Here is a 12,354-nt window from a genome sequence, read left to right on the forward strand (position 1 = left end):
CAAGATAGAATATCTCACAGTTGCATTTACAAGTCAGCTAGACACAGTGATCTTGACAGTACGTGTGTTTGTGGAGCTCTGAACAGGGACTGGCTGGCATATTTTATCCTGGGGGGGGGGCGACACTCAGCTCAGCAATCTATTAAGAACATTTTAAAGGGAAAAAAATACATGTGGACTAGTGACCCAACCCAAGTAGCCAAGTATGGGATGGGCCCGGGGGTGGGGCAGATGCCCCCCTGGCCAGCCAGCCCCTGTCTGTGCATAGAATGATCTACTCTATTTTAACTTAAATGTTAATTTCAGTTTAAGAAAAAATGAATTGTCTTAGAATGGGTAGTGATGATTCTGTTGTTTTGTCTATTGAACTCAATAGAACTAAAGTATTTGGGCCTGATTTATTGAGGAAATTAAAGCAAAAAAAGGAGTAACTTTGCACCTTGGCAAAACCATGTTACATTGGAGGGGGGGTAAATTTAAAATGTGGGAACAGATTTATAGTTGGGATAGGGCATGTCCTAGATCAACTTTATATTTCAGTGACAAAATAAAGCTATCAAGTATTTGTGTGCTACATGAAAAAAACAGCCAGTATTTATCTTTTGTGCAAAATAATTAAGTCATTTACACCCCTTGCATTGTAACATGGGTTGTCCAAGAGAAAACTTACTTACTTACCTTTTCTGCCTTACTTTCCTTAAAGATTCAGGTTTGAAGCAGGACCAAGGACCAGATGCATCATAAGGTGCATCTGAGAAGTTAATTTATGATCTTTTGATGATATACCCAAGTCGTTAAGTGGTTCTTGCCACTAATGTGGACCTAAGGTAGTTTTTAACTTGTGAGCTGAATACCTGCTCTTCAGAATAATCGAAGAGCAAAAAAAAAAAAAAAAACAACAACAGAAACCATTTGTAACTTAATTTTGTGGATTGTATTCAAAAGAGCTAATGGGAGACTTAGGTGTACATGTATGATCCTGCAGTGTTGTAAAATTGACAATTTTTGGTGACGTTGCTGATGGTATTTAAAATAGCAATTTAATTAAAGGCAAAACCAGGTGTGTTGGGTTGGAAAATATATAGGGCTTGATGTTGCGTTAGAAGCAAAGCAAAAGAAATGAACAATTTGCACCTTGGCAAAACCATGTTACATTGGAGGGGGAGGTAAATTTAAAATGTGGGAACAGATTTATAGTTGGGATAGAACATGTCCTAGATTAACTTTAAATTTCAACGTACAAATAAAGCTATCAAGTATTTGTGTGCTACATGAAAAAGCAGCCTTTATTTTCCTTGTGTGCAAAAACAAATTAATTAATTTTCACCCCTTGCATTGTAACATGGTTTATCCAGGAGCAAATTTAATTTTTTTTTTTGCTTTCCATCAGGCCCATAGTGTTTGTAGTTTACCACTTACATTTACACTTGCCCTCTTCCTGGGCTCTGCTATCATTATCCCCTTGCGCTAAAGTACAACTCTAAACTTTTAAAAATTATGTTTTTCTTAACATTCTGCCAAATTATAAACAACTTTCTCCTAAATGTTTCAGTTTGGCTGGAAGCATTTATAATAGTATCCATCCTTTGTATTATTAGGTGGCTTAGCAGTTTGTAACAGTTTGTAATAAGCTGTGTCGTATGATGATTTGTATATGAAATGTGCCTGTTTTTAAAGCTATTCTTAAGTGGCTCTTTTTGGCTATCTCAAATTTATGGGTAACGCATGGGAAAATGTGATATTTTCCACTCTGGTAAGTTCTTGGAGTGTGTGTCAGTGGACAGGATACAGTGATTTGTTCCTGATTAGGAAGAAAAACATGTTATCCTTAGATCTTGGGATACGGATCGTCTAACTTTGAATGTGTATGATGCAATTCATTTAATCTTGTGTGAGTCAGTAGTCACCGTACACAAAACACTGTTATACTTCACAATATCTGCTACACGGAATATCTGGCAGCAAGAAACACTGCATATATATAAAAGTTATTACTTTTCACACCACCAGTGACAGTACATACTGAATGCTGCATATGTTAATGAATGTTGTCATGCACACTGTGATTATATCATGTGCTATGTTTTATTGTGACATATACATGATTTAATTCTCTCCTTCTTCTCTCTTCTCTTCCAGGGCCACCTGTAAGTAACCATCATCCCTTCTTGTAACTCTACAGTCTTCCTGCTGGTAACAGGTTTATAAGGATCGGGGGTGGTTGGAAGTAGAGAAGCTTCAGATAATGAACATGTCAATCATCTGACATAAATTGCTATGCCTAGGAAACACTGAATGACATTGAAATGAAGTAAAACTATGAACACTGGTTAAATGTCTACATAATTATATGTTATACAGACAGGATTGGGAAAAGTAAGACTTCAGTGCATATAACAAAGTCATAATTTTATTTTTTCTTGGTATATGATCCCTCACACCGTTTTTTCTTCTGTAACTTAGGGCCTGATTCATTAAGGTTCTTAAATAAGGAGGATTCTCATTTCAGTCTCCTGGACAAAACCATGTTACAATGGAAGGGGTGCAAATAAGTGTTCTGTTTTACACATAAGTTAACTACTGACTGTTTTTTCATGTAACACACAAATATCAACTTTAAATTTCAGTGTACAAATAAGCTATCAAATATTTGTGTGTTACATGAAAAAACAGGCAGTATTTAACTTATGTGTAAAACAGAACACTTATTTGCACCCCTTCCATTGTAACATGGTTTTGTCCAGGAGACTGAAATGAGTATCCTCTTCATTTGAGATCCTTAATGAATCAGGCCCTTAGTTCCTGTTTAAGTCTACAGTTTCATGGGATTTTAGTAGATTTTTTAAATGACAAAACTCAAAGTCAAAATATTAGTTACATATCTGAAAGTATACTTTTGTGAAATGCACTATTACAAATACAGTATATGTTTTCATACTCTGAACAGGGTGTAAGAAATGTTAGTGTATAACTGTCAAAAGAGGTGATTAAGTTTAAACAAATTACCTTTATACTCCTACCTTTATCAACTCTGGAAGGAAATTGCTGATTTTTATGGTAGGATTGCTCCACGAGATCTTGTTATTTAAACACAATGCTGTAGAATGAGGAACATCCAATCAGGGAGAATTAACAAAAAAAAAGAACATACTATGATGATAAAATGAAGTGTGGCTCTGCTCGCACAAATGTATCTTCTTAGAGGATCAGCAAGTGAAAATATGAAATACTAGAAGAATTAATACTTGTAACAGTTGACTTTTTTTGACCTTTGGGGAAACACAAGTGTTCCATGGTTCCACAGTACCAGCCCATATGTTTACTATATCGTAATTATGGAATGGCATTCAATGGTAGCAACCAATGATGAGCCAGTGCTCTTGGAGGATAAAAAATAGATATGAATATATATTCTTATGTCTTGTTAGAAATGTGTTATATGCGTTTTATATGCTTGTGAGGCACTGTAAGACACAACAGAACTACATAGACCATTGGTACTTCGACTGTGCACAACTGAAAGTACTAACTGATGTAAGGAATCCCTGTTCAGTTTTCAGTGTCAGCCCTTTTCTATGGCAACATGACTGGCCCATCCCGCCCCTCTTGCCAAACTTATCCTGGTAACTCTTAGTTGTGAAGGAGAGATATTAAGAGACCTTGCTTGAGAATTTTCAGGAAAAAAGACAACACACTTTTATGAGGAGAGACTGCAAAGTCCGAAGATAGTAAACCAAGCGTCATTGTCTTAGTTTAACATTGAAGGTGAAATAAAATATGTGCTAATCAATGTAAAATAAATCTTTATGTGTAAAGGAATAGTACTGTGATACAGAGCTTGCTTTAACATGATATATGGCTCATCATTCATTTTAACTAGGTCTAAGAACCAGTATATCAATGATAATAATGTAAATCTGCAGATAAATTTAATTCTGTCTGCGAACTTTGTGTTTTAATCAATAAAATGACTAAAATATAGTGAAAATACAACCCCTTCCCTTAACCTTTCAGTTAGTAAACCAGACAAGATCTGGTTTAAGGACATAAATTATTTTATAACTACATTTTATTTGTATAAATTTGTATTTAGCATTCCCTTGGTTCAGAGTGACTGATACATTTTTACATAAATTGGAACTTTTTTGAACAATTTGATGAAATGTTATATAAAGAATGGTGCACTATATATTCTTTTATCCATTATGCGCTCTCATGATGTTAAAAGTTACTATGCTATCTGTAATGATCATGCCTGTTCATTTATTAAAGCTGTGTTTGTTTTTCTTTACCAAACCATCTGCTTTTGTTCCAGGGCCCCAGTGGGCGACCCGGCATTCCGGTAAGCATCCTTTTTATCTTTTGTATTCTTTATAGGAAATGTACTGTTTATTGCTCATAGCTTATAGTTGTCTTTTTACATCCATTGCTCAACTTAAATATCATACAGATCAAAGCAAGGTAGCAGCAGAACTATATTAAATAGACTCATATTGTGACCCTATTTCCAGATGACCTGTCTTATGAGTGTATCATGCGTCATGTGACATAATGCATCGTCGCAAGACGCTGAAACAAAGATATAGGAAATTAGAATGAGATTGTGTTACATTATGTATCGTCTTGTGAAATGTAGTTTTCTAAATGCAATATGGTGCCCTGGGCATTAGAATGGATAAAAGTTACATTTCCTAAACTATGTCTTTTGTTAACACAATAGAAGGATACTTTTCCAGACTCCTGTAATGTACGGTGAATATTATATTTGGAGTTAAGTTCTTTAGTAAAGTTGCAATAATACAAAAAAGAATGAACCAAGCAACTAGCATTTAAAATATAATACAACAAACATCTGTTTATAAATGCTCTGTATCACAGAAAATCTGCATACGCTTTCTATAAACATGCATATGCTGTAAACCAATACAAATTATAGAGTATTTTAATCCTACACTATTAAGTATCCTAAACATGCCTGTGGGATGGAAAATTGTGTAGACAAAGGTCTAGTACATATGATTTTTTTTTTCTTAAAATAAGTCCTACCTAGTAATTTAGCCTGAAGCACTTTTAAAATATGTATCTCTTGTTGCCCAGTATGAGTAGTTTCATACAGTAAAACTGAAAATGTTGTTTTAAAAATACAGTTGTCGGTTTCATTTGAAGGACCTCTATTCTAATTTTGAACCAGTAGAGTAAAATCTGGCCAAAATACTGGTTTTGCATTATGATGATTTAAATATGCAAGATAGATATTGCTTTGTTTAGCCTTATTATGGCTTAGATAAATCATGACAGTGAGGGATATTTGGTCTGTTTTTATTATGTGTCCATTTTTGCATTTCAAGTTTTTTATTATATTGCTTGGAGTGTGCTTAGCCACGCTCCACAAAACAAGGCACACCAGTGCGCCTATTCTGTAGTATGCAGGGAATGCCTTCACTCTTCCCAACTGCTCACCTCTGGATGTGAAGACATATGTTCCTCCACACATGTGACTATCTTGCTTTGGAAACGTATGCATCCTGGATAAATGTGCACTTGTGCAAACCAATGTGGGACCAAAGCTGCATTTATGCTATGGAGCATAAATCACCTTTACAATTAACAAATTTCTCAATTTTCCAAGCCCGTAATCACCATTTTATTATGTATAAGAAAAAAACATGTTTTTTTTCTTGATCCAAAATAGTCTGAATGAGCAAATCCTCATACAAATGGTCCACCTAAACACTACCACTGACTGATGCCAGATGATTAAACGAGGACTTCCATTCACTGTCACTTCTTTGCAGAACGCGAACAAACAAGTGGCAAATGACCATGCATGGTATGGAGCGTCCCTAAAAATGTGCTCTTTTCAGTCCTTTATCTCATCTCAGTAATCTCACTCTGCAACATGAAATCTTGTTTCTGCACTGATGCCATAAGGAATAGTAATTTTTAATATATATTTAATATACATAATATATGAAATGACCTCTGCTTTTGTTTCAGAGGACACTGTCCTAATCTATGAGCTTTAACTTTTTTTCTAAAATATAAACTTAAAATTCAGCATTTCTGAAATTCATGGTATTTGCAGCCTTCCTACAGAACAACTTTTTAAACACATGTCAAATGTTTTAGATCAGGATCCCTAAAAGCCACCTTGCTTTACCTGTGCTTTGCAAATACTACTTTAGCGGGTGGTGACCCTTTCGATAGATAATAGGTATTTCTATCTAAAGGGATAACTTGTGTTTTAGAGATAGGTCTTTTCTGAGCTTGATAAATAGAGGTCAGTGAGAGAGGATAAAATTGATTGGCAATAGCTTGTGTACAAGTACTGTTTGTTTCTCCGTCAGACTAATCACTAAGCCATTACACCAGGTTGTGACATCTGCGTTCAGAAAGAAAGTTCTGAACACGTTAGGACAGAAAAGAACCTAACATTATTAACTAGGCCACAAATATGAGAAAATACAAAGCCACAAATATGATAAAATAATTAAATGCGCAGCCATCTGCAAAATATGTAACACATACAACAAACTTTACAGCTAAGATACTCCTGGATGAATTGACATGCAATTTTTAGCATCTAGTAGTTTAATAAATTTAATAAGTAGACGGGCTATAATGGCAAATTATAAGAATATCTACATTAATATTTAAATCCATGATAGACCGTGTCCCTCCTACATAAGTGAATGTTCACTGTCGCCTAATATACTGAAATTTCAATACAATGATAAACTGCGAAATTATGCAAATTTAATGCATGAATTTATTTTGGCAAGGGGAGGGAGGGTGGCAGGAAAATCAATGGAGTTAACTTAAAACATTTAATTTTCATGATGCTGAACTCCAAATTAGTGGTATGTCCTCTGTGTATCTAATAATAGGCAAATGTTTAAGGTAGTTTGTGTAAGGGAAGAGATGGAAGGAAAATAAAATGATTTTCCTACATTTCCCTTATGTCAGTCATGCAGAAGACAATGGGAGCCTCATAGCTGAAATAACTAGTCTTGGCCTTACATTGATATCAATTCAATGTAAAACTTCATGAAACTAAATTTGTATTGATTCTTGAAATACTGGAATCCTCTGCTTGATTTGTAACCAATTAGCAGTCTTCACAAAATGAAAAGAGACAGCAGATTAATGACATGAGAAAAATGAGATGAACTGATTGAAATTGGATACAGGAAAAGAGAACTTTTGTGATTGACGAGATAAAAAAGTACAGATGTGTAATAAATGGCTTGTGCATGAGGGGAGGCAGCGGTGATGGAGGTATATAACCATAGAATACATCACTACAGGTTATTTTGCCTTGTGCTCTTCTCCTTTATGTAATAGAGAACATGAGTGAGGTCATGTTGTGATGTCATAATAGTAACTGCTGATACCAGTGCTTTGCTGTTGCTGCCTCTCTCATACACATCCAGGACACTGACATAGCACTATCATTGCTGTCCTTTACATACTCAATATACATATATTGCTCTATACCTGAGACACATACAGCCAACTGACAGAAAGATACCCGCATAAGGTAAGTATCTCTTTGAAGACACATGCGTCTCACTTGGATGTGTCTGCAGACTTGGAGCTTGACTACCCTAAAATATGACCTTGAGCTTGTTTGTTTGTACCTTTGGAGGTTCTAGCAGGACAGCGCTGCTATTGCAATACCTTAGCTATTTGGGTAATTTGGTGCTTCTCACAAGGGGATGACCATCCTCTTCAGCAAATTGTGCAGCTTTGCGAGAAATGTGTATTGAGTTGTGTCAGAAGATGGTGACACACGCCATAGCAATTACATCAGCCAAACCTACTTTTGCTATCAGTATGGGGTGTTATATACAGTTCAGTCTCATATATTCATATTCGATTAAGTTTGGTCTTTTAACTCTGCATAGCCTTTTAATGCTTAGAGGGAAGGGCAGTCCTTCAATCCATGGGTCCTCAGAGGTTTCCTCCACAGGGGGGTTTTCCTCTCCTGAGTGCTGAAGGATGACTCTTTGTGAGTCATGAGGCTTCCACCATCTTGATCCTCAATATTGGTCCATTTGTTTCCTATTTTATAATGCAGATTAAAAAAGTGACATTATATTTGTGATAAACTTAATAAATGAATTGTAAAATATATTTTGCTTGATTTGTCTGTGTTTTATTAATGAATGCTCTAAAAAGGTGAAGAAACAGCAGTGAGGTCTAACAAGGTAAATAAGACCCGAGTTGATGATGGAAAGTGTTCTAGTGGTGGGAAGGCTGAAAGGATGAAAGTTTAGCTTACGCAAAGCATAGGGAAGGTTATGAAATCTGCAGGCTGATGAACTAAATACTGAGATGACAATAAAAATAAGAGAGGTTGTTGACAAATTATTAAAATTGGTAGATGCCTCTTAGCAATGTGTAGTCAAGAATAGGTAGGGAAACATTATATTTCTATGTAAGTAAGAGATTGATGAAAGTCAATAATAACAATATCATAGACAGATGATATACTCCTGCTAAGTAAATCTGCTATATTTTCAGAATGAAGTTTATGGCCATACTCTGTACTTGTTTGTATGCACTTTTCTCCTCATTTACAACAAATTTAAAGTGAGTTGAGTGGAAAGTATCAAAGGAGGATCCAGATTTTTCATTAGTTGACAAATAAATAATATACAGAATAATTATAAAATCAACTTTTTTTTTTTTTGTCACAATACGATAAAGACATTACATTCTGAATTGCATAAAACATTGGAATGAAGCCCATATGAATTATTGGTACTTCAGGAGTCATGTGGTAACTTTGGGCTTTGCTAGGGGTCCCAGTGACATAGACTTTGATAGTGTGCAACTAGGGTCAATATTTTAAAGGGACTCCAATTCTGTAATTGTTTTTCCTTGTGTATTTGTCTAACTTAAATATTAATGAATGAATGTACACCAATATTCTTATAATAGGACTATATCTCATTTCTAATTACTAAGAATCACATGATCGTATCACATCCACCCACGAAACTCCCCCTTGGGCTGTCAAGCCTTCAAGATAAGTGGTCAAATATATTATGCCCTCCTTTGAAGAGTCACTTGCGAATAAGAATTTCTGTCTGCACTGTAGTCCGCGTTACTCGCAAAAGTATAATTGCATATGCCCCTAAGGGTGCATTTGCAGAATTGTGGACGAGGCAGAACTGCTCGGATTTGCATATATTCATGTCAGTATCTGTATTATGTGTGTATGCCTAAGGGTTGGTGGGAATACATACTGATGATGATGACTATTGCCAGCACTATCCGCCTCTGATTGATCATGGATCCCCAGTACCTTGCTCCTTGGTGGTGTATATAATATATAGCATCACCTGTATGTGTGTATATATTATTTATTTATCTATCTATCTCTAATTTTTATGTCTAACATTTTGTAATACTTCATATAGTCATATGCCAATGATGCGTTACATTTTCGATGGTATATTTCAGGATTCAGAGTCTAAAATTAGCCACGCAACAGAAAAGAAAGAAGCTGTTTCATGATTCACACAGCATTTTAGGATTATTTTAAAATATATTTATGCTTCATTAAACCTTTTCCATTTTGAGTCGTTATCCTGAGGTAACCTTCATATTTCATTTATCTTTGAGTGTGGACAGACACTACAGTTTTTACAGACTTGTAATATCCCCTGTTAAACATGAAGGATTTTATGAGGCTAGGAAGCCGTTTAGTGGTACAGATACAACAAATAGGCGCCTCAACGACAGGGAGGCTGCCGTGTAAGGAGAGCCCCGACTGGATAGGGAGCTTTTAAAATAAATCCATAAGAGGCTATAACCTGTCTTTTGAAATGTTTGTGCTATGTATATTATAGAACAGGGAGAAGCAAAACAGGAAAACATTAAGTGCCATGAAGTGACTGGGATGATGCATGTGAAGTTGGCCAGATGTTCTGTTCCAAAATTGGTGGACAGTCTGGCTTCAAAGGGAGTGTCGCAGAATGCTTTTTTTTTCTTTTTCCTTTTAGACATTGTCGCCCAGTCATTGTATACTTGTGTTTTTAAAACTGTGCAAACTCTTTGGTAGCATGCCATAGTCAGGATTAGGAACACTTCATGCAGTGTTATGGAAGCAGTGCACAGATTTTGGTTGAGCTTTATAGTTGAATGACTTATATAAATTAGATTTTTCATTCAGTCCTGAGACATTTTTGTCAATCATCATATTCTTCCTGGACTTAGAAATAATGGTTGCTAAAAGCGCTTATTTCACTAGCAAAAGGAAACTTAAAAAGATAATAGTTACTGCCTACGGAGAGAGAGAAAAAGACAGAAAATAGTAATTTAATGTGAAACATATAATCTTGCTAAATATTTGCAATGTCTTCTTTCAACTAACCAGTAAGTCATGTTTAAATGTTTCCTCCTTCTGGACAAAGTGCAGGTCTAATTTGAGAACATGATGCTGGTAGAACCACTTGATGTAACTCATAGCAACGAGTCATTAGTTTAATTACACTAGACTGCTAAAAGCTGAGCGGTCATTGTTTAGCTAACATAACTGCTGTTTGTATCACTGTATAATGAAAGCTCCTATGAGCTATGAGTTGTCTGGCAGGTTTGCTTGTACTGCCTACAAAGTTATTGACTGTGGCTGTGCATTGGCTGCCATACATTACAGCTACATAGCTCTCAATATTGGAGTTTGCTAAATTGGGACAAGGCTGCGTCCCTCCAAAAGTGGACCATGGACTGTCATATTAGGGACATGGCCACACCCTTGTGGATTGTCTAGTGCTTCTGAAGCACTAGACCACCCGAACATCCCTCCATACCTTGGACAACGCTTTCCATTGCTCCCGACTTCCATTCACCAATGGGTCGTATATCTCAACATTCCCACAAAGTGCGGACAATTGTCCTGTTTATGGTCCTCAAGAATCGTAACAGCTACTTTAAACTAGATATATTTGGATATGTATAAATTGGTATCAGTCCTCCAACACTCCCCCTGCTGTGAGCCTAGCTTGAACAGTTGTAAGCATATAGATGATAAACTCATTATCAGTATGCACTGACTGCCCCAAAAGTAGAACAAGGATCATTTGTGGTGCTCTCTGCTCTAGTTTATGTTCAGGTCTCTACTGTGTGTTTACAGTAAAGACCAATGATATCTGTACTTAATCCCATTCCATGTTCCATTCAGCACATGATGAAAGCAGCTGCACTTGGCGAGAGGAAATTATACTACTGACTCCAATGTGTATATTGTCATTTGTAATTTCCCTATCTCATTTATAGTTTTATACGGTCGCTCACTCTTCTGCTGCATCTATTCCCCCATCCTTCTCTATGACATCCTTGCATGTGTTCCCAAATTGTATGATGTTCTATAATCTCATCTGTAATCATTTCCCTTTCCTCTTCTTTCATCTTTTCCCCTCAAATGCTCCCTCCCATCCTCCCCTACTATTTATATATGTCTGGAAATCAGTTTTGATCTGCAAAGTGTTCCCTAATACCCATGATATCTAAGCATGTGAGTCTGGCCATTAGTATAACCAACAGCGCACATACATTTGAAGGAAAATGATGATCTAACAAGTGCCATTGTTTTTCACTTAAGTAAAAACAGGTGCTCACACATCTTAGTTCATGGCTTGTTAAACTGATGTTTTTCTCTTCTTCATTGTAAATGTAGCGTAAATGCCAATCTCAATAAATAAGATCATGTCTGAGTACAGATATGTGCTATAATGATATAAGCAAAATGATTGGTATTCTGTACACACCTTGCAGAATGGGCCATTAATAAACCATCTAAACACCAGCTGTGGCATACATCTCAGATGTGTAAATTGCTATGAGCGTGCCTGAGAAAGATTTATCTTTTGGCCTTTAAGCTTAAAAATAAAAAAAAAACATAATAAAATGACAAGAGTCTACCCTTCCACCAGTCCTGTGGATGTCATGGAATACTTAATTTTCCTTTTACATATAACCTTCAATGCGAGTAAATCCGTGTTCTAAACCTGCACTTCACTGTGTAATCTTTAGTAACTCTTTTTCATATAGTCCTACAGTGGAAAACACCCCAGAAGGCATATTTATGTAAAGAATGTCTGCTAGCATTTACATGCGATGTGTGCTGCTGAATGGATACATAAAGAATTAAGACCATATGTGACTGAGCTGAACTACATGTATGTTTGTATTGGCATGGTATGTTTGTGCATTATTCATTTTAGTACAAATAGTTGTCCTTTTATTCAGGAGGAAAGTAAGGGATATTGCTCTCATAACCAACAGTATTCTTGGAATAACTGACAGTATTTCATGGCTTGTTTTTTCACGTGGCTTTGTGTAGAG

The 12,354-nt window shown here is 35.9% G+C and overlaps 1 protein-coding gene across 1 annotated transcript in view; it reads left to right on the plus strand.

The window, feature by feature from the left end:
- The first annotated feature begins 2,143 nt into the window (after nucleotides 1-2,143).
- Nucleotides 2,144-12,354, plus strand: part of COL13A1 (collagen type XIII alpha 1 chain) — a 141,735-nt gene continuing 131,524 nt past the window's right edge. The window contains exons 1-2 of the mRNA XM_075216711.1: nucleotides 2,144-2,147; nucleotides 4,316-4,342. The gene's annotated coding sequence lies outside the window, so the exon portion shown is untranslated. The remainder of the gene's footprint in view (nucleotides 2,148-4,315; nucleotides 4,343-12,354) is intronic.

This window comes from Mixophyes fleayi, chromosome 6 (assembly GCF_038048845.1).
Source record: "Mixophyes fleayi isolate aMixFle1 chromosome 6, aMixFle1.hap1, whole genome shotgun sequence".
NCBI classification, from domain to species: domain Eukaryota; kingdom Metazoa; phylum Chordata; class Amphibia; order Anura; family Limnodynastidae; genus Mixophyes; species Mixophyes fleayi.